Here is a 22,923-nt window from a genome sequence, read left to right on the forward strand (position 1 = left end):
CATAAGTGCTAGACCAGTAGTCCATCTAGCCCAGTAGCTTCTCTCTGATAATGGTAGGAGTGGATGCTTTTGGCACCCTCCCCGATTACCATTCCAATCCTGCGAATTTCAGTGCCTCCTAGTTCTACCGTTCTGGGACTTGGTGAAAAATAGTTCCCTGCTCATTTTGCCCACACCTTTCATTAATTTAATAGACCTCTAACATATCCTTAGCCTTCTTCCTTCCAAACTGAAGAGTCCTAGCCATTTTAGTCTCTCCTGGTATAGCAGCTGCTCCATACCCATCATTATCTTGTTATGACAGTGTTAAGAATTTGCTTTAAAAGAAAAAAAGCCCCTAAATACATGAACTCTCTTCAGTAAAATATTTAAGCATATTTCTAACTTTAAGCCCATGAGAAATTCTGCATGCTTAAGAACCACACTGATTTGGGTCCATAACACAGACTATGGACCCCGAAAAAGGATATGACAAGAAAAAGTTAATTCTAAATATGAGGAAGTCAGTTTACTTCTTATGGTCATAACAGTAAGGTGATAATAATTTTGGTTCATGCAAATATTATCTAAAGCCAGTGGGCAGACAAAACACTCTCTCTATAAACCATCATGTTCTTGGGCTAAAAATGGGATATTGCAAATCTCATTCTTCCTGAATCAGTGCTGCCACACTGCCGAGTTTTAGCACTGAAGACAAAGGCATTCAATCAGCTGGGACTCAGCATCAAAGAAACAGTGTGTTGTAGTACAGCGATGACAAAAGAAAAAGGGAAAAATAAAAAAGGATCAAAATTAAAAAAAAAAAAATTTTTTTATTTAGGAGGACACAACCAGGCTGATGCAGAGAGAGTGTAGTGTGGCTACAGTACTCAGCAATGTATGGGGGTGGAAAGGTGAGCCAGGAAACAGCCATTTGAAACACAACTAGGAATACAGCCAGAGACAGCATTGATTTTTTTGGCAGAGAAAAAGATGTATGTGTTTAAATCAACTCATGCCCTTATTGAGTCTTAAGCGTAGCAACGCCTGACATTTTTGATACAGTCAATGGGATTCCAGGGTGTACTCCATGCAGATTACTGTAGGCATGGGATAAATGAAGACCCTGACTGTGGCCTTAACCTGTAATGCAGTGGGAGAGAATTGTTTTGTTAAGTGGTAAAAAGGAATCTGGCAGATCTGCAACAAATCTTTCTAACCGCCAGGTTAACATGGTGTGTAATGTCTGTAAGACAGATCATGAAAGGAGGTGACACACTTTAAGACCCTGGCTAGGAAGGAACATCAGCTGGAGGTAGCTCATTTCTGTCACCATGTAGGCCTCATGCAGCCAAAAGAATGACAACCTAAAGACTTTGCAAGATTTCTTTAACCCAGAAGTGATGAAAATACTTAGTGATGCTTAAAAGCAAAGATTAGAGACACATCAGCAGCCTAGACAGAGAAAAATGGATTACTTGAACCGAGACAATGGGAAACCATTGCCTGATTCAGTGCTCTTCCTGATGTATCCCTGTTCTCTCTTTTATATATGACACCCTTTGGCTGCTCCACAAACAATTCCAGCCTTGATATCCTTCTGCAAAGTTTTCCATCAACCATTTTTCTGTCATGCCCTACACACTGGAAGAGATCCCATAACAATCCATATTTCACTGACTATGCTATGCTCATTCCTTTAAACCTGTAGGTTATGCCTACAAAAGTGCATGACTATGATTGGGAAACTAGTATACTCTGAACACTGCTAATGGCACTAACCATAACACTCTCGCTATTACCTTGGGATCCGCAAACTCTGTTGAATCAACCTGCTAATTTTCATCCTATGTCTTGATGGCAGGCTCTTCAAGAAGGGGACCGTATTTTGGTCATATGTGCATACCGTATCATGCACAATGTGACCTGGATATTTGATTGGTGGCTTTTATACACTACTGAAATACAAAGGTTATAGTGATAATAAGTAAATAAGCTCCCTCAGGCTCCATTACTATGGCAAAGAGCAGTACAGATTCAGTCATTCAAATTCACATACACCTTACCTGGGACATTTTAAAAGACTGTAGCATTTTGTTTCCAAAGTGGTACTGAGAACTCTGGTACATTCTAAGACATATATTTAGATCCCCCAACTATGACAGAAATTAATGGAATTTGGTAAAAGTAAAGATGAAGAGAGATTTCTTACAGTTGTCCCTAAACACAGTTAAGCATACATATCATCATAGAAATGTTCAGAGTTGTGAACCTTGAACTAAGAATTTGAACATTCCTAGTGAATACTAATGATATGCCAGGCTACAAATAGGAAAAAGCCATTTCATTCAGTGGTTAACTGGCAGTCAGTGCAAGTGGAGTACAAGAATAAGATACTCTTTAAGACAACCTATGCTTAGACCAAATCTGTACTGTAGATAGAGTCCAGTATCCCACCATGAATTTCATTCAGTGGTTAACTGGCAGTCAGTGAAAGTGGAGTACAAAAATATGATGCTCTTGTCAGTTTACACAGCTGAGAAGATGGGCAGCTGTATTTTTCCCAGATGGAGTTTCCAGGTGGCTTTTATGATTAACTTTTGCAGTTAGCTGCAAGTCAGTCTAAGTGGTCACAAAAGTATGGATGACTGAAATAAGCCCCACCCTGAAAAGGAAAAATGTCCATCTGAGTTGAGATCAAGGGTTGTAATTTTAGGAAGTGTTGGAAGCACATGAACAGTGATCAATCTATTAAAACACTGAAACTGTGCGCCATGTTTGATGATGATTGATCACACGTCTCCAACGCCTCGATTATATGCAGATTTCATTGATTTTTTCCAAGCACCTCTTTTGCCAATCAGGGCCACCTCTCTCTTGTACATGTTGAGATGTTGCCAGTTGGTTTTCATCCAGATACCAATTCTACCAGATACCACATGAGTTTGGAGACTGTTGTCTCTAGGGTCAGATGAAGAGCAGTCAAATATACATATACTTGGGTATCATCAGCATGCAGATGCAGCAGTAGTTTAGACTCTCAGGACTGATCCCTACTGTGACAGTCCAAAGCTGAACAGTACAAGGAGGGGGACCTGACACCCACCACCTCGTGGAATTGGTCATAAAGGAGTAAGTTGTAAGCACTATGAAAACATATTTGCCATACTTAGATGATCCTTCTTGGTGTGTGCTGTCCATTTCCCAGTTTCCGCCCCACTTCAGGTATACTCCTGAAAAAAAAAAAAAAATACCTCCGGTTTCGGTTCACTTTTATGATTCTTTCCATTCGCATGGCTCTACAATTGGCTGAAACTCTAAAGGCACAAGAATGAGAAATACTGAACATGCCAACTAGGCTATACACAGGATACACTAAATCATAGCATTACAGTCATATGATAAGACAGATACCAATCTAACTGTTGATCCAATGCTAAACTGCTGCAATGCCTGGGACTATAAAGTCATAAAAGTACAGAAAGGTGGGTGGGCTGGAAGGTACCTTAGAATGTCACCTGGTCCAACTCCATCATCAAGGCAGATAACACTTTTCTAGATAGGGATGATCATAACCTATTCTTAAGACCACACAAAAAAACCCCAGAAAGTTGGTTTGGCCCAGCTTTTCGTGTAATCCTAAACCAATCAGTTTTAATGGTTAAGAATTATTCTGAATAAAAAGCAGTTATCAAACACTAAACAGATGGTAGTGGGCTTGATTCTGGGGCTGACAGACAGACTTGGGTTTGATTCTGAGTTCTCTTACACATTTTATATTTATCTCTTAGCTTTAGCAGACTGCTTCTTGATTTATGCTGGTGGAAAGGAGAAGAGCACCAGGCCTATTCTTCAATAAATCCTTTAGCAGAATCCCTGATATCAAATTTACATTCAGTATCTCCAGATTCATAACTTCTCCTACATCTTTTGACTGCCACAGCCCTGCTTCTCTTGTAACACCTACTTCTTTCAACAAATACAATATATAGATTCATTGAAAGGAAGATAAAAGTAGCAAGGTATGAACAGCTAATGCTCATTATATGCAAAAGTTAGCTTGCCTCCACAAATTCAATGTATAGTAAATGACTCATCCAGCAGGCTTGGGCTCAACCGATGACACATAAAGACTAAACTGTATTAAGGTTAATGAACTTCAGAATGATGATTTATACTAAAGTGAATGTAACACTTTATGGCAGCTAAAGCTACATTCACTCCTTTTCATTACTTTCTTGAGGACAACTCACATTAAAAAGAATCTGACACAAGGGGCTGTTGACAAGCATACAAAATGAAGCACAAATGCTACCTACTATCTGTAGCTGCACCCAGGGGACCTTGACAAAACATGTGAATAGCCACCGCTCTTATTCAGTGTAAGTGGGAAATATAGGCTCTTTACCAAGGGGTATGACTGAATTTCTCTATAAGACACCCTCTGCTTACACAGTGGTTAGAGTCAGGGTGGAAGCTTGTTCTGTGCATGAAGCCCACAAAAGTGATTCTAGAGACAAATATTTTAAAAGCCTTTAAAAATGTGATGATTTAAAGGAATTTAGTATGATTTAAAGGAACTAAAGACTGAATGGTTCCTGATTACATAATCCATATTTGTGATATAAACAAATTGTATTGTTTCTCCTGAACAAAATATTTTGTATGGCTCCTCTGGATGTTAGAAGAAAGTGCTAAGAAATACAATTCCTTATTTACAGTTTTGATGTTTGTATCTTAACGGTCTTTTCACCACATTTGTGCATGTCTTATAGGAACACGCAAATGTGTTTCCTGTGAAGAGCATATACCTTGATATTACAGGCATACTACAAAATTATCATCAAAAAAGGCAATTTTGGATGTAAAGAAACTCCTACTCATAGCAGTTTCCTTCTATACATGCTCAACGGGGAAGAAGAAAAGTTATCCTTTGCTGGTGTCTCTATATTCTGCCCTTACAAGACACTCTAAGTTCCTGATATAAGCTAGTTGTTACTAGAGGAGGTCAGCATATCCCAGCTCATCCCTGTTGTAACTTCAAGAGCAGAGTTAGCTCTATGTATTTTTAAGCACCAAAAATACTAACAGCATCAATCTTTCAAAGAGTTAGCCAAACATCAAAGAGATGAATAGTTACCTTCAGGCAGTGATGGCCCAGCAGACTCTTGCTGACCTTTGGGCTCTCTTTTCCCTCAGTTAGGGAAACCCTAAGGCAGATACTAGGAGGAAGAGCCAACACTTGAAGAAGTCCTCTGGCTATGACCTTGCAGTCTCTAAACAAGTGACATTATTAACATGCCTTGTAGAAGGAGGACTCTGGCACTTTCATTTCTTATTTGAATTCATTTCCAAATATGACTATTTATGACCTTTATTTAAAGTCACGTTATACAATGCTTGTTCTCTAGTCTACGCTAGGAATATACCAGAAGCTAAAGGAAGAATCCAGGTTTCTTCCACGGAGGGGAGGGGTGGGGGGGAAGGGAGAGGAAACAACTAAATTAGGAAATGCCTTTAGACAGATAAATGAAGATTTCAAGTCAACTGCAATTAATGAGCAATGAAGTTCCATGTAAAAGAAAGGTCCTCCATGAAACTTAAAAAAGCTTTAAGCATATAGTATCCAGCAAGTGGGCCCCTATCTCTACTTTGTCTAGCAATGCTGGCTCCAAGAAGGAAATGAAATGACAAACAAAGCACAGATTGAAACATTAAGACGCACCACACTTCAAACAACTCATGACTGTCACATATGTGAGCATGGGCTTCCTAGGGAATTAGCCACTTTTGGTCTGTGTATGTTTCTTAAATCCTGTCCACCCTCAAATCACACTGAAAGGATATGGACAGACTGCCCCAAAACCATACAATTGCCCTAAAACATTCATGAAAAGTCATTAAAAAATGAACAAACCCACAAAACCAAGCAATGGTAGTTATTGCATTTACATCATGAATACCCTTGTTGAAATATTTCTTTAGGTAAGTTCCCGCCTCCTCTCACTACACCAGCTGTCTTTCAGGCTGTTTCCTGCAGCCTCCCAATGGGAAAAATGTGGGGCTATTATAAAATTGGCTTTAGAATTCTCTAAAAACCTCAGAGCCCCATGTAATAGCAAGGAGACTTCCAAGTATCTTTCTGCAATGTATCCTCCCATTCACTTAGGAAAATAATCAGCTCATCATTCCAGGAAAGATATTTTTTAAAAGAAAAAATATCTCCCCAGAATTCTGCCTGTTCTTTTATATACCTGTTGTTGATAAAAACCGAGCCTTGTAAGAAGCTAAGAAGTAAGTTTCACATGTAGAAATGCGGGAATATCAATATCAAACAGACCAATGGTTTCTCTAATCCAGAATCCTGTCTTCAATAAGATGCTTGAGAGGAAGGTACAAGAAACCCTACAGTAAGCAAGAAATTAGCTAATTTACCCCCATCTGAACAGTTATAAGTTTACATTTTAGGTTTATGTTACGCCCCCTTTTTGTAGCCTTTCTATAACAGTCTATTTTTAGCATTGACTTTGGATAGCCCTGTTTGAATTTTGATGAGTTCTTCAATTGCCATTCTGGAGAAATGACTTCTATATCAAACATTCCCCTCATCAAGTCTGTTTACTGAATGTCCTTCTATTCTTGTGCTATGAAACAGAGAGAATAGATCCTTCTGATCACCCTTCCCCATACCACACACTAATTTTGTGCATCTCTATCAGATCTTACCTTTTTCTGAAAAAAACAATTTCATTCTTTTCAACTTCAGAATATTTCCATGCCTCTAATCATTCTTTTCATCCTTCTCCAAAGCCCTTTTATTTATGCAATGCACTTGGCTGAGTTGGAGTTACTAGTATTCCACATGTGTGTACGCACCACTAATTTATATACTTTTTATGTTATTCTCAATTATATTTCACATGTCCTAACATTGCGGGGGCTCTTTTTTGACTGCAGCTGTAGTGTGGCATGGATTCTCATTTGAACAGTAAGAACCCACTCTTTTTCATTTTCCAAATTTCCAATGCCCAACTTGACACAAGTGAAAAGGACCTGATTTTCAAAGTGCAGGTGTTCAGACTTTCTAAGAAATGGCCAGAGCAGGTAGTTTCCAGGTACCATCAGTTAAGCGTAGAGGGCAGGAGTCAGAAGGCAGAACAGGAGATCAGGCATAGAAAGAGGATCAGAGCGGCACTTGGGGAGGGTGCAGGGCTTTGTGGCATGTCTGCCAAAAAGGTTGCCCCCCACTGACCACAAAACTGGTCAGAATTCAAAAGCATTTGCAAACATTTGTTTAAGTTTCAAACTGCTGTTAACAGTATGATAAAGTGTTCTACTGGGTAAGGATGGGAGTGCTCAATTCTTATAGGATCAAGCCATAGAAAGGTACAGAAGAAACAGAATAACCCAGTGAGGAAAGTCATGTATTATTAGGAGTCATGGAAAAGTCATGATTTGAAAATATATTTGAATCTAAGGACCTGTTTTAGAGAGAATACTAATAAATGGGGTCACGATGGAGCTATATTGGGCAATGGATGATATAAAAAGAAGTCAATTGGTTATTCTTGCTGCTACCCGTGGGAGCAGAACTTCAGCCTATATACATTTTTCATATAACACAAGAACACAAGAATACCCAATGACATTAAATGGGAATGATTTAAACTAATAAAAAGGAACTACTTTTTTGTACAATATATAAATCAACCTGTGTTCCTCCTTACTGGAATACATTAATAAGGCAAAGTATCTAGGAGGTCTCAATCAAAGATATTATGTAAAATGGAATAACATAAACCATATGAGGCAGGGCATAATCCAAATTCAGCCAGGCCAGAGTTAAGCAACTCAACTGTAGGCTACTGAAGAATTTATGAACATTTCAACTCTTCCTCCAAAATGCTGGTCACAGAGCACTGGGACAGGCAACATTACAATCAGCATTTTCAGAAGTGGTCCAGTTTAGAATGAGTCTATTTCTGGGTGTCTTATATGAGATGCTGCACACTGGATGTTTTTTGTAGAAGTGCTAGATACCTGTTTTTTCCTACTGACTTCCACCAGAGTCACTGGTGCTTAGCACCTCTACATAGCAGTCACAGCACTGGTCACTACAAACTAGCCACAGCTGTGAGAACACTGCCCTGAACCAGAAGAGGAAGGGATGAAAAGACAATCATTTAACCAGAAGCCCTCCATTTCTCTTCACTTAGAAACTTAAAATATGGAGATAACTATAGCTGAGGGATATTTAATGGGAATCTTGCACAGTACATTTTTAGGACATATAAAAAATCTGACATGCTGTAAAATTTATAGCTTCCTTGCCCCCCAAAAGAAAAAAAAATCTTGTGGTAGAACGTATAAATTTTTCTGAGATTCTAAAAGGTGTCATAAAATCGCCCTGCTAAAGATACTGTAGGTGTTACAGAACTACATACTGTAATGCAGATTTGCAATAATTTCAGCTTTGGTTCAAAACCATATGCAGTCACTGGGTTCTAATGCTGAAATGCTCTAGACAAGAAGCATATAATGCCCAACACAACAAAATGCTGTTGGATCTCATTTCAAATGTAATCTAAACAAACACAAATGGTGGGACACATGCAAATAGTCTTAATATTTCAACACCTACATTTCTTTGTGTGTCCAGGTTATTAGTAAGGTGGTTGCAAAGGATTATTTCTTTACCAAGTTCACATGGAGTTGTTTGCTCAGTTTAATAATAGTCTATCTTGTTCAGCCTGAACAAACTGGTCCCTGTGGAAAAAAAAAAGGCAGTAATAAATCAATAGCCCAGATGTAATCTTAGGTGTCTAGAATGCAGAGAGGGATTTTGGAGCATAATGGCACTAGTTGTCTATTGTCATTCAGACATGAGCTGCATCAGAAAAGGGCTTGTGGGAACCTGATAAGAGTTGGTCAAAAGTGGGCTATAAATCAAATACAGGCAGTATTCTGCTGATTTCACACACACGCTCACTGGAAAAAAAAAGTGATAGATCTGCAATTTAGTGCTTATCACATCTGCTAGAAGTTTCATAATACAAAAGGCTGACCTTGAATGAATAAACACCCTAGTTGACTACCTGTTTCTGCCTAGAAAATATGGCATTCTGCTCACCTAGAGCTGGAAACACAGCTATGAGAATGATGTTACATCTTCAAGTTGAACAAGCTTCCTTTTGTTGTTAGCAGTTGAGTAGTTGTCACTTTAGTTACTAGTAGCCACTTTAACATCAAATTTATAGTGTTTATTGAAAGGAACTAGATGCTTATTCAAAGAAACTAATGGCTCAAGGAGAGAAAATAGCTACTAAATAGCTCACCCAGCCACTGAAAGTATGAAAAAAGAGGTAGGCTCAGGTCCTTTTGTTATTTTCTTTCATATGAATGACCTGCTCCCTTTTAAAAGGAAAATGGAAACTACTACTACGATGATACATTAAGTAGAGAAGTTCAAGCACAATATATTGATTTAGATTGTGGTTCTGAACTCACTCATATTCAGGAGTTACCAAAACTGTAAGCTTAGTTTGGCCCTGCAAAACTGTAGGCTGACTTTGGCCCTTCATATTAGCCATTTGACAATTTAAATATGAATTGAGATTCAGACTTCAAAGTTCAAGCTAATCTGATCTCTCTCTTCATTAACCAGAAGGAATTAAACTTTATAATCTCTTTATAATTTTTATAATGAAGTAAACTTTATAATCTCCTCTTATTAAAATTAGGGATAAGGCCAAACTAGACTAAAAGCATCCTAATCTTCTTTTCCTTCCTTCTATCTATAAAAATGTATGGTGTGGCTAATGAAGTCATGCAATGCCCCACTGTCCTGCCCCCTAGGTTTTGTCTATGTCCATATGAAACTAATTTTATTTTCCACTTAGGGAAATGGTGGAACACATTTTCTGCTCAATAAAAAAAAAAAAAAAATTTCCAAAAACAAAAGATTTTCAAACCAGTTGCGATCATTTTTTAATTTACTATATGCACAAGTACTATACCTCATGTTTCCAGTCTCACCTTCCTCAGGGCTTGCTTGACAGGATGTTTAAAGCTCAATTAAGCCACTGTGCATTGATCAAGTTGGAGGGAACTGAATTTAGATGTTACAGGAAACATCCTAATAACCAAAGTTGGAATGCTTATCACTTAGCAACTCCCGTGAGGCCTGCAAATACTAGCCCACATGAGACAAATCCATTCTCCACCCCAACATCATATAAGAGGATAGAGACTGTGATTAAAAGAAAAAAATAATAAGTTAACAGCTTCCTATGGATCCCTCAGTGTCTTGTCTTATCTGCATCTGTCTTTTAGATTGTCAGTCCCTTAGGGCAAGGGTTGTCTTTACATTTGACTTCTCCAACAGCACTGAGCATATTAGGTACTTAGGAAATAATAACTAGGGAATACATGATGGTCTGGCAATGCATGAAGGTTTAGTGGCCCAAGTGTGTCTTGTCTGCATTACTTGTAAGTACATCAGCCTTGTGTGAATTATTGAAGGTAATTATTGAAGGTTGTGACAAACTGCTGTTTACCTGAAAGAGTCTGTAGCTGCTTTTCTGGCTGTAGGGTTCAAAGGGTCATTGCAGTGGTGGATATGGGGAAAGGAAAAAAGAGACAGAGGGAAATAACTGGGGGGCTAGAACCTGCATTCACTCAGAGACCACATGAGGGGATTGCATCAACATATCAGTGTGGAGTCCTGTTGCAAGTGAAGAGTCTCCAGTTTATAAACAGGACAAACCTGGAAGCATCACAACATGTCTTCTTCAGCAGTGAAACTCTGCTCCAGTGCAAAGGTCTTTGCCGGCATAAGGTGTAAAACAGAGATAAGTTTTCACCTCCCTAATCAACTGTAGTGAATCTGATATATTATCTTGGCTGCCAGCAAGAACAGAAACAGAGAGAGGAGAGAGAAAAAATATGAACTGCTGTTTAAAAATAATTCCTTAACAACTCTACTTCAAAGTTATAACAACAACAGCAGCTAAAATGCTTAGTGAAACACAAGTTCTGCACACATTTGCTGGTCCCCTTGCTGCTGCACCATATACTGTAGGGCAGGAGAGGACAATGACTGTCAATCTACCTTGACCATTTTAACATGGAACACAAGTTACAAAGGCCTTTCAGAATTTATGTCCTAGGGGAAAAGCCATTAATTTGGATTTTCAGCTTCCTGTTCAACCAAAATTAAAAAAACAAAATATTGAATGTAGGACCCTTTGATTTAGCACATGTAAACAGGTAATGGAGTGTATATCTTCTGACTTCTCCAAAGAGAAAAGGCATAAATAGCTGAGCTTGGTTTTACAAACCAAACCTGCTCTAGTTATAGGCTAAATCAATTAAATCCTTTCACATATGTTCTGTATACCATGGTTGGCCAGAAGGAAGACAGATTCATTTTTAAAAGCAAAAAAAGACTGAAAACCAAAATTTCAGTTACAGTACAGTGCCTTCCTTTCTTGCATCTGTTAGCTAGTGTTTGGTTTCATGCTCTGTGTGCACATATGTAAGGGCTATTTTATATTGAAAGTCCCTCACTTCTCACATAAAGATTACCCTTTTGATGTTAAATCACTCTTATAGCACTTGTGAGCAGTCTGTGGCAACCCCAGGTCCACTTAAACAGGAAGAGGAGGAGGAAGGGGAGGTTGACCAGACTGACTGTGAAAATGCTAAAATCACTCGTCATTCTATTCTACAAATATCCTTAAGGAACATGAGAGACAGAGAACAGATTTTCATTGCAAATAGTTTGCAGAATTCAGGTCACTTAAAAAAAAAAAAAAAAAAGAAACATTGGATTGGGGATGGCCTCTTGGCCCACCAGGCAACAGTCCAGATTCAAAAAAGGGATTGGACAATTTTTTGGAGGAAAGATGCATCAGTAACTATTGAGCATAGAAGTTAGGATACAGCCTCTGAATCAGAATTTCCTGGACCTTATATGCCAGAAGCTGCAAGTGGGAGAGGAACAGTGGAGAAAACCCTGGTCATACCCTGCTCACTCTCCTTTTCAGCATCCACTCTTTGACACGGTGTGACACAGGATGTTGGGCAAGATAGACCTGTGATCTGACCCACTTAATGGCAGTTCTTATGCTCTTAAGTCTCTCTGTTTGAGGATAACTGTTTATGCAAGAATCCCCAAAATAACCACTTCCAGCTCTCACCCACAACTACAAAGAAGAAAATCCAAAATACTAAGAAAACCTAATAGCATGCCACAACCCTGTTGATACTCTGCCACAGCAATAACAAAAAAGTAGTTACTTAGTGTATACTCAGACAATCATTGGAAAAGAACCTTGTTCCATGTTACTGAGAAAGGCAAAACCCCCCTGACTATGCCAATCTGTCACAGTGAAAAAATTCCTTCTCGACCCCGATTCTGGCAAATGGTATGGACCTGAGTGGATGAACAACACCCTCTAAGTCTGGGTTTCTAGTAGGGGTGTGCAAAGTGGGCCCTATTTGATTTGGATTTGGATTTGGCCCAAATCAGGGACAATGATTGGATTCGTTGATTTGGATCGCCGTCCCTGATTCGATTCAGCCAAATTCGAATCTGAAGATTCGATGCCGATTCAGACAATCAGCGATTCAGACACAGACACAGCTTTAAAAGTTTTTTCTACATACCTCAAGATACCAGTGTGGCTCGTGAATGCCGTGATGCCGGGGTGCATGGAGCATCCCACAGGAATGTGGATGGGGGGCATCCCACCATTGCAGTGTTCACGAGCTCCTGGTACGTAGAGGTATGTAGAAAAAACATTTAAAGCCATGGCTATGTCCAAATCGCCGAATCTTTCTGAATCTCTCTGAATCAATTCAGAAGGTTCCAATTTGATCTGGAGAGATTAAAGGGTTCTCTGATTCAATTCGGAGATTCGACCACCGAATCGGGCCGAATTGAATTAGGGACCGAAGCTTCACACAGCCCTAGTTTCTAGTAGTAGAAGAAACAGAGTATCCCATTAAAACACTGGCAGCCTTAACTGAGGCCTGTGCCCCAATGCATGAGGGAAAGGCAAGGGAAAAATACAAACAACCATGTCCCTCTGCATGTTTCCCCTCCTGTTCCTTACCACTCTTAGTACTCACAAGGATATTATATCTAAGCCTACTTCTTCTCTAGAGTAGCTTCTTCTCCACAGTCTGTTCTGTTATTTTCCCCACTTCTTTTCAACTAGCTCCAGTCAGGCTATTTAAGATAGCTTAGGTATGATCCAACTTACCCTCTTTCTAGATATTGTCTTCAAAACACTTTTACAGAGAAAAATCATAGGAAAGAATCCCTTTGATTAGCTTCTGCTTGAAGGACCTTATCTACTTTCAGAGATTTATAAAGCATAGTGGCCATCTTGAGCAAAAACCAGTTCTTTTCCATATACATTTAAGGTATGCAAATTAATACAGAATCCAAAATCTAGTTTCCCCTGCAGTGGATGGCAAAAGCTTTTATTCCTAACATTACTACAGAGCAGATCATTACTCTAACATCCAGAGACCAAGATAAATTACAACTTGTTGATACAATGCTAGAAGCTCTTCCAGCTTCCTTAGACTAAGCTGTTAAATGCTTCCAATGAGCAGACACATTGACACATTTTTATAAGACAACATAGTGGTTGACTTGTTCTATCCAAAAAAAAATAAAAGAACCTGATTGCCTTCACCACTTGGCAGATTGTACCAGATTTTTAAAAAGTCTAGAAACCATATGGAGGAAATGCAGATTAATCTGTTTAGGAAACTCACATTATATGTACGTGCATATTAGAAAAGGGGTGAATTAGAAACACTGTGTTGCTGAAACAGCTGACGTATGTTGTTACAGCCACACACACTTGGGGGCTGATGGGAATATATTCTCCTCCTAACCCTGAGCCAAATAATTGTGTACTACCTTTAGCCTGCGTATTCTATACACAGTGGAAAGACATTATATCTGAAATCTAATAGATCCACCTTCAGGTTTTGAGACTAATCCACACTCCTCTCCCACCCACAAGGAAATAGAAGCGCTCCCACAAACACCAGTGGGCTTTGGCTCAGGAAGTTTGTATGTTGTCATTGGCAGCAATATTAATAGAGAAAGGAGGAAGAGGGGGATATTCTTGTTCTCTCTACCAGACTGATTGTGAAACACAGAGCTGCTCACTTGGGTGCCAAATGGGATGAAGAAGCATCTCTTCTTGGAGAAGAACGGGGACAATCTGAGCTTTGTGCGAGTCATTCTCTCTTCCCTTTTAACACTGATGTGTATTGGACACACATGGATAAACATAAGGGAAGAAAGGGGAGGGGGAGAGAGAGACACAGAGAGAGAATGTGCACCACTGGGCAAATATTTCATCTCAAAAATGTTTCATCAGTGAACTCAGCCCTTCTTCCTCCTCACTGCTAACAGATGACACTTCCTCAGATTGAAGATTGTTTGAGACATGTGGGGATGGAATGGCCACAGAAATTTTAAAATGATTTTCTGTTTGGTAATGGTACAGACCTTTTATTTCCAGAATATTCCAGATTTTTGCTCCTTACAGAATTATTTTTTTTTTAATTTCTGATTTTGTCAAATCCCAACTGCTGAGTAAAGCAATTCATTGTAGGTTAAGCAGTTTGCCATGTAAAACACTGAACACACACACATGTACGCCATTTTCCATTGACAACTTTAAAAAATGGAATATTATGATAATATGACAATAGTTTCACAGAAGTCTGTTTATGTAAAACAGATGAATTTTAGTGACACACTTAAATTAAAAGAATTGTCACAGTTTATGACTGACACACAAAACCTAAAGCCTGATCCCTTGTGTTCGTGAGCATCTATTTAACCCTGCTCACAAAAACAAGAGAAGTAGCACTAGTTGTCCTGGTCGGTCACATTTTAGCTCTGTAAGTCACATTCTGACTACCTAATTCCCTCCCATCACGTCAAAAAGGCACAGTGTGTTTTTTCACTTCTTGTCTATGTTGTGAGTTGACAAGGAGATGTGCATTGATGAAGCCAAGCCCGCATAGCATCCTAATGCCATCAGAATGGCTCTGCCTGGGAGCTCATTGCAAGTTTGGAGATTTAAACTGCTCTATACTATCTGTTGGTAGAGTCAGCCAGCTACTGGAGGTAGATCACTTTTATTTAACTGCCACAGCTACAGCAAGATCTGTTTCACTTATACATCCAGGCAGGAAAGAATTAAAAGGTTCCCTTTTATTGGCTTTATCCTGTGCACCAAATGAAGCAGCAGTCCCTAGGACAAATATTAACTCGTCCCTAGGACAAATATTAATGACTGCATCACAACATAGACATACGCAAGGGGCAGAGTTAAGGGTGCACAGGCAGCAGCACCAGCTCCAAACATTGAGAAATAATGAGTTAGTCATGAAAATGGCTTAAAAACCATGGGATATTTAACAAATAGTAAAACTTTGAACTCTAATTTGCCCACTGGTTTGAATCCCATGATCAAGTTTTTTGTCATAACTATTAGAGCCAGAAACTTATTCATTTTAAGTGAAAGGTAAGCTTTGCATAAAACAACATGGCTCTGAGGGAGGGTCTTTAAGAAAAAAAAACATCAAATATCATTAGATGTGCGATTCAGTCATGGGGATTAGCAGCACAGCGGTCCAAAAATCCTAATTTGGACATTTTCTGTCTTTCAATTGCTTGCCTCTTCCAACCTTAATGACATGCTTCTAGTATAGATATTTTGTGTATAATTTATATGCAAAAAGTGCTCCCCTATGTCTGTTAAAAAATGACCATAGTGCAATAGGCCAACAGAGTACACAAGGCTATCACCATACCAAACCAGTTTATTATAATTATGGAAAAGAAGGATGTATTATATGATACCCTGGCTCCCAACACCATTACTCATCTCAGGCAACTGCAGTCTCAATCAGTGCAAAACATTATTATTACTACTATTATTATTGTGATAGCATAAATAGACCTAACAGCAGGAAGGTATGTTGAGGGGCTCAGCAGCAAGCAGTTTTCAAAGTTCTATTGTGGATTTTCAGAAATAAAAAGCACACAGAATGGCTTTCCTTCAGCAGCAGCCTGTGCTTCCCCCATGTAAACCATTTCACAGCTTGTCTCATTATAGCATTTGTAAAAACACTGTCTGAAAGCAGTGGTGCATAAATGAATTATTTAAGTTTTGCAGCAAATCGCCCTGATCTTGTGTGCAGCTCCTTAATGCACTCTAAGTGAGCCCTAGGAGGCAAATCATAGCAGACAAGGGGTGTAATGTAAACCAAGTTTTATTAGCCACGAAAAGCCACGCTATAACATTTATTAAGTATCAAAGACGGTGCATTTAAATAAGTTTGATTTGGTGAATAATAGCCAACATTGCATCTATCTTCCCTAGTTCTTAGTGCTTTCCTTTCAAAAACATTTATTTTCTTGTCAGTTTGGTTAATCTAATGGACTCACATTTTTAGCAAATAGTGATTTTCAACAAATTACCATGTGTCACAAACAGTCTGCTGCTCTCCAGCTTTAATAGTTTACAGAAAAGTGAAAGTGCATTAGTGTTATCATTTGCTTCTTATCAGTACTAGCTCCAGGGTCTCTGGTGCCCTAGGCAAACTGGAAAACATACACCTCCTAGATCCCACTAGCACTCACTCAATCAATGGGCACAAAACATTTTGTTGCCCCTAATATTTTGCTACCCCAGGCAACTGCTCCTTGTGCTGATATGACAGAGCAGGATGTTCAAAATAAAACGATGTATAGTTATATTTTCAATATTGTGGGAAATTAAAATACAGACAAGCAGGGTATTTGTCTATGCCACACCTTTTTCTGACTCCATTAACTATATTTGAGAAAGGACCTACTGCTGTACTACATTTCACATACACGATACGAACCATCTTGTATATTTGGCCAAGGAGATAATTCCCAGTCCAGACAGACAATAACACTAAAAGAAAAAAAAACACAAATATACCAAAGTACTCAATGGGCAGACACTTGCTGATAAATATTTAATGGATTTGATAACACAAGTTGAATATTTGTAAAATGTAGCCAGTTTGTTCTTTGTCTCTCTTTCTCTCTAGCTACCATGAATGATCAGTCATAAAAAATGGTAATGTACTTGTATATCTTTCAATTCAGAGCTGTTTAAAAATAATAAAGGAAAGCTAGGTAAGGTAAGCAGTATACAAGCCTGTTTCCTGCCAATTGTGTAAGGGGTGGAGAAATGTTTCTTGTCTAGAAGAGGTGCCAATTGCTTTCTTGTCTCTATGCAGGAAAGTGAGCCTTACTGAATCTGATGGCTTTATAGGAATGAGGACTTTTTTTGTTCCTCCTTGAAAATGTATGGAACAAAATCAAGCCTCCAGTTTGTTTAACATTGTTAGTATTCCACTTTCCCAGAAATAACGTTTTTGAAAATATTTTTGGACAATGGCTAACATTTTGTATCTGGTCATCCAAAAACTGACAATCAAAGTGCGGCGTAAAGAACGACACATTGAGAATTGATGGAAACTTAGCATGCCTTTCAGGAAATGGATCCTACATGCTTCTTGCTGTCCCAGTGAAATATGGCAATGATTGGACTGTTTGAGGAGGGAGGTACACAGAGAAGCATTTTGCAAGAGTAAAAGAAATGGTCTTCTGACCCAACACACCTCTGAGTTATGGATCTGTTGTCTTATCTCTCTGTCTTAGGGAGGCTGAGAAGCTCTTGCAAACTACTGGGTTCCCAAGTTGAAATTACAGATAAAGGTTAGGTGGTTAGGACTAGGTTCTACTAACCCTACTTATGTTGAGAGGAGCAAGTAATCCCCCTGACTGCACTGGTGATATCCGTGGACTAAGGTAACAATTGTCATGAGCAAGAGGAGCAGAATCTAGCCTTTATTCTTCTGCAGATAAATTTCTCCTCCTTCTTTCCCCTTTAGAAAACCTTATTGGAAGCATGATTATATCCTATATGGGTTCTTATACTGGGCTTATTTTCATTAAATAGCACATTAAGCAACATTACTAAAATGTGTCAGATATTGATTATTCTCTTGTCACCTCCCTACCGGAGATGCTCCCTTGCAGCATTCAGGAAGATGGAAATAGATGTTTGCTCTCCCTCCATTGAGAGCACCAGTGCCACTAACCTGACTGAATTTCTATATCTTGTCTTGAATCTTGATGCAGTTTAGAAGAGACTGTTTGGACCAGAAAGGAGAAGAGAAAGAAAGCATGCATAAGATGACATGGGAAGAGAAGCTCATGTTAATAAAGCCTAAGGCTGTTCTTCAGAGCTTCCATCTTTACGTTAGGTGTAGTCATAAAGCTAAACCTGGTCCTCCTGGACCATGCATAGTGACTACATCAATGTGGATGCATTACAAGAATATCAATAAAAATGTATGTGGTGTTGCAGCAGAGTGAGCCCATATTCAGTAGAGCCCATAATGGCAATGACAGCAAGAACGTATAACAGACGTACAGGGACAGCAGCAATTGAGGGAGAACTGAAAAAATGTGTCCTGGCCCCCTACTAAGATCTTCTTCATCTGTTTTGATTTTTAGAGAAGGCCTCCATGGAAGTGATTTGCTAAACAAATCATACAGACGGTAGACATTTTTCTCTCTTTCCCCCACCCCAACCCAACAAAAAAAAAAAGCCTTTTTCTAATGGAAAATTTTCAATAAACTTCTGTCTTTTTTATTTTAAAATAAAAAACTGAATTTTTAAAAATTATTTTTCAATTAAAATGGGAATTTCTACAGAAAAAGTACAATTATTGCAAAAGCTAGATTTTTTCCAGAAAATGCTATGGTTCATATGAATTATATTAGGGATAATTAAGTGGTAACAGGTACATAAGTACAAGTTTAATAAATTGACAGCAGAGAGAATCAGATAATAGCAACAGAGAACCTGTCCTTTCCTGCAATAGGATGCAACAGATGTTTCAATGGAATACAGTCCAAATACGTAAATATATAGTTAAAACAATGGGAAAATATGATGTCATTTATACCCATCCATGAAAATATTAATTTTTGGTATGTAAAGGAGAGCTATTCCTTTCCAGTTAGTACCCTTTCTCTCTGCTAGTCCATTTGTAGCATCTGACAACCTACGCTGTTACCAACCAAAGCTTATGCCCTTCTGAATAAGTTAGTCTCTAGGGGCACTTATATACGTGCTCTGGGACTAGGGGGTGTGGAGAGTCTTGTGTATCAGTGTCCCAGTGCCTCAAAACATCAAATAAGCCTTAGATAAAGTGCCCCCACTGCCATTTTGAAGCATAGAGATGCGGATACACAGGATGTGGGAGGCTGCTGGAACGTGGTAATTGCCACACTGCACTCGATTAATCGAGTCTGCTCCGACATGCTGGAATTACAGCACATCAGAGCAACCTCCCTATGTGTGTATAGGCACCCTGAGGTTCTATCCTCCCCTGCCTTCTGCCTAACTTCAGATTAATGTGGCTAACTACCTCTCTCAATTTAAAGCTAGAAATATTTCATCTTGTAGCTGACTAGATTTGAGGAGATGCCAATGGACTCTGATGAAGCAGCTTTGAGTACAGATCAGGGCAGAATGCATACCAAATATAATACTATTCCTTCTTTACTTCCATGGATTTATTTTTTATATATTATTTGTGTGTGATTGTATGGAGGATAATAATATGGAGGAGTAGTCTAACACTATTTTAATTTATGGCTGCTCTTCAAATCCTCTGTATTTATGGTTTCAAAAATATTTGCTATCTAAAATGAGGGGTGTTGTACTTAGTATTTAGATATGCCAAGGTGCAAAGTAAAGTTCATTAGCAATTAACAGTAGGAAGAAGGCCTCTCTTGACTGCTGCATCTCTTTATCTTGCATGTTTCCTGCCTGATGAACACCATTAACAGAAAATTGTTTTAACGATAATTTTTAGCTTGATGGTATGGTAATATACAACTGCTAGATTGCTCTGTAGCTATGTTTTGAAAGCAATTTTACAACCCTGCCATTTTCTCTATTCCTGTCCTTTGTATAGATTCTGATAACTTGTATTGATTGACAGTTTTTTAAAGTGAAGGCAGGAATATACCCTGAGCAATCAGATCACATTTAGATATATATTTTAAGTGTTTCTAAAAATACTCTGGTATTTTTAATATTGATTAAGGGAACATGTTCAGTTTAAAATTTTATGCTTATATGATGGGAATGGTTTGAGCAAGCCCAGCATCAGCAAGTAAGCAAAAACTTATTCAAGGTCACCTTATCATGTGTACTTCCATTTTTTCTTCAAGTGAATAGCTGTAACATGAATCTATAGGAAAATGTCACCCCTCTAATGCAGTATCTGGTTGCTATAGGAATTCATCCATCATGCTGAGAGAAAAGCTAAGTTTATAGACCTACATCATATCATTTTCATATCTGAGAAATTATTTTGGTTGGCCGAAGAGAATGCTCAACTCAGGGAGATCATCAAGGACACAATTTCCACAGTGAGGATGCTCAAAACTTTTTGAAAATCAGTTCTTGTAAGATGTCCCAAGCCAAGCTTCTAAACCTCAAAGCACCCAAATTTACTAGTCACTTCTGAAAACTTAAATAGTTTGATCCAGCCAACACTTCAACATTTGCTTCACATTGGGCATGTCTACGTGCTATTAATATGCTGTAAGCTTACTGCACAGTAAAATACTGTGCAGTAAGTCTTCCCTGGGAGCACATCTATACACGCACCCATCAGGAGCAAATTTGTTCCCTATGGGAAGAGTTCAGTGCAGGGCTACTCCTGCCCTGCCCTGCTCTGCCCCTCTACAGCAGCTGGGAGGAACTCAAGTTCCCTCTGGATGCCAGTCCCAAGCTGGCAGGGGGCACTGGGCTCAGACCTGTGCTCTGGGAGGAGCTGTCCTGCCTCACACTAATCTACTGTGCAGTAAAGCATCTCATGTAGATGCACCCATGATCTCCCCGGTGAAGTGTTTGAGATTTAGAGTGCAACATCTATGAAAGAGAATGATGTTCATAATGAGCATTTTAAAAAATCCCACCTGTATAATAACAAAGCATGCAAAGTTAGACATATTAAAGATAGATTACTTTTCAGTAAGTCTAAGACATCACTAGAAATATCCCACCTAAACTGTAATAGATATTACAAAATATCTATTACAGATAATGTTGCCAGTACATAAATATATTTTAGGATAATGAAAATTATCCTGTTCAGGATAAAAATTTGTTGCTTTTAGTTTGCTATCTATTATCTGTAGCATTTCCTGAAGTAGGGAAAATAAAACAAAAAAGATATTCATTAGAGTTTGATGAATTAATTACTACTTCTCATGTTTGCTAAAATCAAAGAAAAACCGGAACTGCAAATATCTGACAATTATGCAACTGTCCAAATTACTATTCGTTTTATGACTTTCATTAATACATGAAAAAATAAATGTAACATATGGTCTTCACATGAAAAATCTGAGCTAGTAAATGTATACATCCCAAAGTTATAGCCATCTGACAGTTCATATACACAAAAACTGCTTTGAGAGCCGAAACAATAGTATAGTATAAATGTATCATAATAGCCCAAATGAGACCATGGTCCTGCACATTATGTACAATACAGTTACTCATGTTCATAAATGTTTGAAGGATCAAGGCCTTAATTTTAACAAACCAGAAAAAAAACCTGATTTTTTTTGTAATCTTGTCAGTAAGTCAACCACATTTTAGAAAATCTCATCTAATGATTCCAAGTCCTTTCACGGAAACAATATTTGAAGTATTTAGAGAAGGAATCTCATGAATGGACTGGAAGAGAATTAATAACACACTTCCCTCAATTATGTGACTCCTAACAAACTGTTCCCATCCTTATCCTGTGCCCTTTCTTTATGTTCTTTCTAGACGGGTAGAACTTCAAAGAAAAATTGAGGTAAGCTCATTGATTTTGGTTTGTCATACCATGTATTTTTAGGATACCCAAAATGACTCTTTTCTACATATGAAGCTGCACTAGCTCTGCATGAGTTTACTCATAATTTGCGTTTCATAAAACATGCACTCTGACCGCAGAAGCCCAGTGTGCATTTCTTTGCATTTACAGATGAATTCAATTTGAGGAATTTTGGAATAAATGTCTTCACTCTTATTTGGGTTCTGAGCCTTCAGTAGGAATAAGGAGTCCCTTAAATGCCAGAGGTGGGTTATTCATTTTTAACTTGTTTCTCTGAAATGTCCTAATTTAATTCATAAGATTTGCTCTAGATAAAAGCTGGGCATTCTTCTAAAAGTTGTTTAGAGAAATAATGCTGAATATTGACAAATTATTTGAAGGTATGATATAAAACTCCTTTTGATGATTGTAAAATAACCTTTCATAAAGGAGATACTTCCAACTAGTTTTTGTTGAGGGGGTGGCCATACTGCTTTTTTTAAAGCATATTTTAGGTAGGATTTTTTTTAAACTTAAAACACTAGGGACAGAAGCATCAAACTTCCTAGTAATTTTTAATCTTCTTTCTGGAAATAATGTATTAGCCTACTAGTTCTGGTCTTTGAGAATTTTGCTGACTAGAATCTACCCTGAACAGTGGACTGAAATAGCTGATAAATCACTGTCACGGCGGGGTCCTCGCGGAGGGCCGTGTGCTCCTTAAGGTCCCTCGCTCCGTGTCAGGCCGGCCCAAGGCACCCTCTAATTCTCGCCCGCCACGTCTTGATGGAATATATATATAATTGGGAGGCTGCCTATGACTCCCTGGGCACGGCTACTCAGGACCTCTGTCCCCGCAGTTCTCCCGGACTCCTATGGTCACCCGGTATAGTGGGTGCTCCCCAAGCACCCTAGCCTTATGGGCTATGCGTGGCTCCTACCAGCCCCTGATACCACGCCCCAAGC

General features: G+C 38.6%; 1 long non-coding RNA gene across 3 annotated transcripts in view; it reads right to left on the reverse strand.

Moving 5' to 3' along the window:
- Nucleotides 1–526: 526 nt before the first annotated feature.
- Nucleotides 527–22,923, reverse strand: part of LOC102375448 — a 36,053-nt gene continuing 13,656 nt past the window's right edge. The window contains exons 1-4 of one of the 3 annotated variants that reach the window (XR_323579.2): nt 10,745–10,863; nt 8,621–8,745; nt 3,149–3,212; nt 527–2,940 (exon numbers count right to left, since the gene is read on the reverse strand). This is a non-coding gene — a long non-coding RNA (uncharacterized LOC102375448). Of the gene's footprint in view, nt 3,213–8,620; nt 8,746–10,744; nt 10,864–22,923 lie in introns of those variants that run through there. The other 2 variants (XR_001357846.1, XR_001357847.2) reach the window with 2 other exon arrangements.

This window comes from Alligator sinensis, unplaced genomic scaffold, assembly GCF_000455745.1.
Source record: "Alligator sinensis unplaced genomic scaffold, ASM45574v1 scaffold939_1, whole genome shotgun sequence".
In the NCBI taxonomy this organism is placed as follows: Eukaryota; Metazoa; Chordata; order Crocodylia; family Alligatoridae; genus Alligator; species Alligator sinensis.